The sequence below is a fragment of the Aythya ferina genome, assembly GCF_964211825.1.
Source record: "Aythya ferina genome assembly, chromosome: Z".
NCBI classification, from domain to species: domain Eukaryota; kingdom Metazoa; phylum Chordata; class Aves; order Anseriformes; family Anatidae; genus Aythya; species Aythya ferina.
In genome coordinates, this window is record NC_140299.1 from 60,255,740 (window position 1) to 60,261,797 (window position 6,058).

Below are 6,058 nucleotides of genomic sequence, written 5' to 3' on the forward strand. Positions count from 1 at the left end.
TAAGTATCTCACACAGCCGATGGATTACCATGATGCTCCAAAGCATCCAGCTACTAAATGAGACAAAGCCGTGAGGCTTCCTCCAAAGACGAAGGCATTGAGCACCAGATCGAGCTCTTGGGTTGCAGAGGTGCAGAGACAACACCAGCTGGCCGCCCCCCACACTAACCCTCCAAGGGGGCAGCCACGGGAAAACCAAAGACACCTTCACGTCCAGAGAACCACAGCCCCACCGGGACGCCTTAGCAGGGCTTGGAGCCAGCGGGCAGGGCTACAAAAAAAGCGAGCTACAGCCCAGCCCGGTGCCCCCCCGGGACTTCTGCCATCCCCGAGGCTCTCCTCAGGGCGCCGCGCCCCCGTCCGCCCTCCCTCCCTCCCTTCCCCAGGCCCCACCGCCCGCAAGGTGGCGCCGCGAGGCTGCTGTGGCAGCCGCTGGTGCCCCTGATCGGCCCCAAATGGGGGGGAAGGTGTCAGCCCGGCCCGAAAGCCCTTCGGAAAGCGGCCAGGGGAGGAACACAGCCGGGCCCAGCCGCCCCCCCCCCCCCCCCCCCTTCGCCTCCTGGGCCCGGGGGCGCCATTTTGTGAGCGGGGGGCCGGGGGAGGCCGCCTCGGGGAGGCGAGGGTTTCCCTTGCTGTGTGTGTGGGGGGTGCTGATTGTGGCACGGGGCTGGGAAAAAGACACCATTATGGACGGAACTTCTGTTCTTGGGCTTTTCTTGCAAAGGGCGTGAAGTTCAGGGCCACCGCACACACACACAGGAGTAGTGAAGGGTAACGGGGAGACCTGTGCGTGTGTGGCACTTGCACGCCCTTCTGTGAGCAGGGTGCCACGGCTTTTTGATAAACATAACTCACACGTTCATTTCTCCAAGGGTAGGGATTGGGAAGCATAATTCATGCCCTGTTTTTTTTTTTTTGTTTTTTTGTTTTTTTGTTTTTGTTTTTTTTTTTTTGTTTGTTTCATTTTGTTTTATTTTGTTATGCTTTGTTTTGAATATGGAAAGTATCAGTGTTGTGATCCAAACAGCTTAATATTTCAGCAGTAATTTCATGACCCTGTGGTGATTTAGCTGCCTTTTTTTTTTTTTCTTTTTTTTGTCCATAGACGAGAGGAACACTGTATCAGGCGTCCAACTCCAACGCTACGTCACCACAGAAAGAGGATTACACACAGAGATTACAGCTCTCAGCGTACCACATAAATATCTAACAGGAGCGTTTCATATCAGAATTAGAACTGCTACTGGAGAATTCAGCGTGCAGGTAACTCGATGACCGTCCTGTAAGTCATGTCAGCTACAGCTGGAGCACAGCACACAGAGGAAATCCATCAAGTGTCTGAATGCGTGGATGTTTGTGTTGCTGAGTTAGCAAGGGCCGTAACAATGGTGCATGATGTCACTTCTTATCTCTACCGCCTTTGCGGTAATCCACTGATGCAGTTGCTGTGGGATCCGGACATATGGTAAAAACTCATAAAGGCAACAGTCCATAAGGTCAACAGACATATGTCTGAAAGGCCAAAAAGCTAATATGCTGAGAAGTCTGTAAACCAGGAAGCTGAAAACAAAATAAATATCAGGTGTGTTTCCAAGAAGGGAAAAAGGCACTTTTGAAAAACTGGTAAGAAATTTATTTTAAAAATGTCTTTTTTTTTTTTTTTTTTAGTGCAGAACGAAGTTTGCATACAATTCTTTAGCTGAATAAATATCATTAAAGTAACAAAACACAACTTCAGTCTACTAAGAAGTGTGAGAGAGCTAGAAATAATATGTAAGTCAGTAGTACATTAACTCTTTCTTAGACTTACACTGTTTCTTACTGACTTCTGGATACTCCAAAGTGTTTGGTTTTGCAGGAAGCAAGCACATGGTGAAAACATCAATATTCAGAAGTGTTGAGGCTATACTGTGTAAAATACAAATGTAAACACTATGTATTACTTCAGGAAATTTTTAATTATACTATGCTGTTTCATACTCGAGATATATTTTTAGACTAGAGATAGGTTGTTAAACCCAGAGGTTGTTAAATAATGTTGGAATCTGATTAATGCACGTTCTGGCAGTTGCAGAACCCATTCACAATTAGCAGATAGTGCGGATAGCTGGCAAGATTTATTTGTTTTCTGTTGCTGCTTGGTTTGCTGGCTTCATTTTGGAATTAATCTTGGAAAATGCTATAGATGTCATTACAGAAGTAAGGAGAACTCTATGCGGCAGCTTTACTTGTCTCTGACTTCACTTAGCCATGGAGTCCAAGATGCCAAACTGTGCTTCTTTTCCCACTGTCAGCGTGTACTTCTGGTCCGATGCAGTGTCCAACAGCATTGAAATCCTCAGGCCTATTTGTCTTTACATTCCCTTTATTTCCCTTTTATTACCTTTTTGTCTAAGTCCTCCTCTTTCATCTTCTTACCTGCAGAACACCTCAACCAATCTTATCACTCAGACTAAGAATAGAAGCAGATCACCTTGAAATGACTCCCCAGTCCTTTAAGAATACAGCTCAAAACCACCTCCTTCTTTCAGAAATCTATACGGATTTTCTGCAGTTTACCTCATGTATATAACCTCTAACTTGCCTCTCCAGCATCACTTCTTTTTTCTTTCTGTCTTCCTTTCTTTTTTTTTTTCAACCTGCTTCCTTTTTTTTTCTTTCTTTTTTTTTTTTTTTTTTTCCTTTGCAGACTGTGCAAGCCATTAATGTCATCGTTTTCTTCTCTACATTTCCTGCCATCTGTATCTTGCTAACTTAACACATCCCACCTTCTTTCAGACTGTATTGTATAACATACCCCTTTTCCCTTGTCAGTGCCTCTGGTTGCTTTCTGCCTCAATTCTATCTGTGATAGAATAATTTATTCACTAAATTACATTTTATATGTTTTCTGCAGTCTATACCTTTTGTTGTTACTCTCAGTGTAGAGTGTTTTCTCCTTACAAATGATGGATTGAGAGAGAGGCAAAGTATGTTAATCACAAGCAATCAGGGCATTGAAACCGAGAAACATTTTACCAAAGTGGCTGACAGATGGCTCTGTGCTGTAGTCTGTTTATTTCATAGCTATCTTGCTCTTCCTTACCGTCCCTATCTTCCAAAAGTTGACTGGTCTCGTTACTGGGAGCAGAGGTCAGGTAACAGCTGTGGTGCCCAGTGCTGGTGCTGTTCCAAAGGTCATACTTTACAGTCTGCAAATTACTGCTATCAATAAGGGAGGAATGGGTAGGAGTTAGAAAAAGTCAAGAAGGCAGCAGAGTGCTGTCCTGACATCCAAACAATTTGTTCCTGATCTCCCCACGGGTGTTTAGTCTCCTCATGTTTTCTTGAACAAATATTCTGACTAGGACTGTATCTACCTAGAAAACATTAATTTTTCCACAGAGATTCTTCCAGGATAAGCTGTTTTTTCTGAGCATTTTAATCAGAAACAAAACAAAACGGAATGGCCTTCCTGGGAAACTGAAAGCTGCTTTGCAAAAGTAGTGTTTAAAGTAAAATAGCACTGTAAATTAAGCTTTTCCTGTATTTTGTTGACGCTGTGTGTTACACGTGTGTTATCCTACTGCTATATGCAGTACTGCCTTTAAAAGAAAGAACACCAGTAGCAGTTTGCTACAGATTTGGTCTAACAAACTCTCAGTTCCCCAAACGTTAAAAAGTCTTTTTGAACATCTGTACTCCTTTCATCATGCAAATACCCTCCTACTGGTATAGTTACAGCTAATTCCCTCTGAATAATACTGCTGTATTCAGGAATAGTGGCATGACACTCAAGCTAATAGTCTATACATATTCTCAGCTTCACAAAAACATGAGGAATGATAGATTTTTACAGCTGTTGCCTTTGGCATCATTTCTGCAGAGTGAACATGGTATCTTTTAGTGGTGTTTTTTTAAGAAGACTTGCTTTAGGACTTTATATTTGTTTTCTTACATAAATTTTGCTTGCATTGTAGGTAAATACTAAGGAGAGATAAATGATGAAAAAGACATGATCTGCTATTTGCTGTCGGAAAGGAGTATCTCATTTTCAGTGCTTGTATCCATGAATAGTGATGTCCTTGTGACTCAGCACTGTTATACAGGAAATCACTATAAAATTTTAAGGAGCGTATGTGAAAATAGTTTCGTGCACCAGAAGTAAGGCAGTAATTTGTTTAAATTTACAACAAATACACAGATTACCTCATCCCTAATCTACTGTAAATTTTAATTAAAATAAATGCATTTATAGTCAAAATCTATTTGCAAAAGTTATAGTTCATTTGGGCAAAGAAGCTGGGTGATGTGATACTTCATAAGGTTGTTAGCTTCTCCAGAAGTTCTTAGAACAATTTTTAGTAATTCCATTCCTTTTCTTAGGATAGCCTAGCAAAACAGTTTCAGAAGGATTATTTGCCCTCGTTTTTCCTGCAGATTATGCAAATCTTAAAAGATGTGGAACCTCCTCCAAAGAATCTATAAAACACATGGAGTACTGTCATCATTTTAGCTATGTGACAGTCTGCAGAGCCTTGCTTATTTCTTTCCATCTGAGGAGAGAGCTTATGCTTAGCATACCAGGAAGAGGTGTGTAGGTGGGCTTGCACTTTTCAGGCCTTCAGAAGTTACAGGGGGAGGTATAATAATAGCAATTGAAATTTAGACTTTGGTTAACTTCACACAGCTTTGCGAGAGGATCAGGTGGTGTAAGGAGATTTCTTTGGCAATTTTATTTTTGTGTGTAAATCATATCAGTCTGTCTTCTGGTCAGTGTACTCTGCAGCAAAACTGGGGGATACTTTTGCTGTAATTGTTTTGTAAAAGTGCCCGGTATGGCTTTTTAAGAGGTAGCGTGGGTATCTGAAGGAAGATGTCTGAAGCCAATCTTCACATAGTTAAGTTTCTCTTCAAGAAGCTCATTTAAAGTGGACTCTGATATACTGAGCTCCTCTTAGTAAAACACAGATTTTTCTTAAACAATATTTTTTCTCATTAAGCCATTTGCTGCAGGTGTACTTGTATTTTCTTTTGAAGAAACTGAGACTGTTGTTGGAGCATGACATTTCCAATGACCATTTCTATTTTTTGTGCTTATAGAGGGCATTTGACCTTGTTATAATGCAACCTGGGATATGCAGAAAGGTGTTTTTCAGTCCAGAGAGAAGATGAGCAACAATTGTTCACAGAGGTAAAATGTCATATGAGAACTGTGATAAAATAAAATAGTATTTCATACAGATCCTTCATGTCTTTTTATTTTTCTCTGTCATTATAAATAAAACACTGTACTAGATCTTGTTTTAAAGTAATCCTTCAGACAAGTAACACAATTATTCCATCTGGTATATTGCAAGCACTTTAGAAAAAGTGATGCAAATTGTGATGTATTTCAAAAAAACCTATGTAAATTACACATAAGCATGTACACATGCAAATGCAAGTTCATATCACAAACAGGCTTATTCAGCACCCCAGCTGTCAGTGTGATAATGGTTAAAACTCACATTAAACAAGGGAATTCATTTTAAAAATGATGCTGTCTAGCTGAGCTGTTCTGTCCTACCCATGTGCTTCACAGCAGGACTTCTCTAAAAATTTCCTCAGCTCTCCTGTCCAACTTCTTAGATAAAAAGGAAAAGTAAATAAATCTTCACTTGCTCCCTCAAAGGTGACTTGTACAAATGGGAATGACCTTCCAGAAGCAACGTGAGGTCAGATCTCTCCACTGGCATTACTGTATCCAAACATGTCACACAAAACAGAGCACGATTTAGAGCTATTTGAAGTGTTGTGTTCTGCCACCTGGCCCCGTGAGCCCAACAGGCACTGGTGCTGACTCTTGAAGGACTGACTATGTAGGACCACCATAAATAAAAGGGTCTTACAGCTTTCTGTATTACCTTGGCAAGCAGTAGAATTTCTGTGCATTTGGACATGAGACAGTACCTGAGAATCCATGGCTACTTCTCTTATTTTCTGCTGAATGGATCATACGTTCACTTGATGTTGTTGCCGTAGTGTGCATTTCCAGTAATGTAGGCAAAAAATGGAAAAGAATTGTGAGTTTCAAGGC

General features: G+C 41.2%; 1 long non-coding RNA gene across 1 annotated transcript; it reads left to right on the plus strand.

The window, feature by feature from the left end:
* The first annotated feature begins 645 nt into the window (after positions 1-645).
* Positions 646-5,186, plus strand: LOC311427371. Its single transcript, XR_014687327.1, has 3 exons — positions 646-873; positions 1,106-1,623; positions 3,960-5,186. It is a non-coding gene; the product is annotated as an uncharacterized lncRNA (long non-coding RNA).
* Positions 5,187-6,058: the final 872 nt, after the last annotated feature.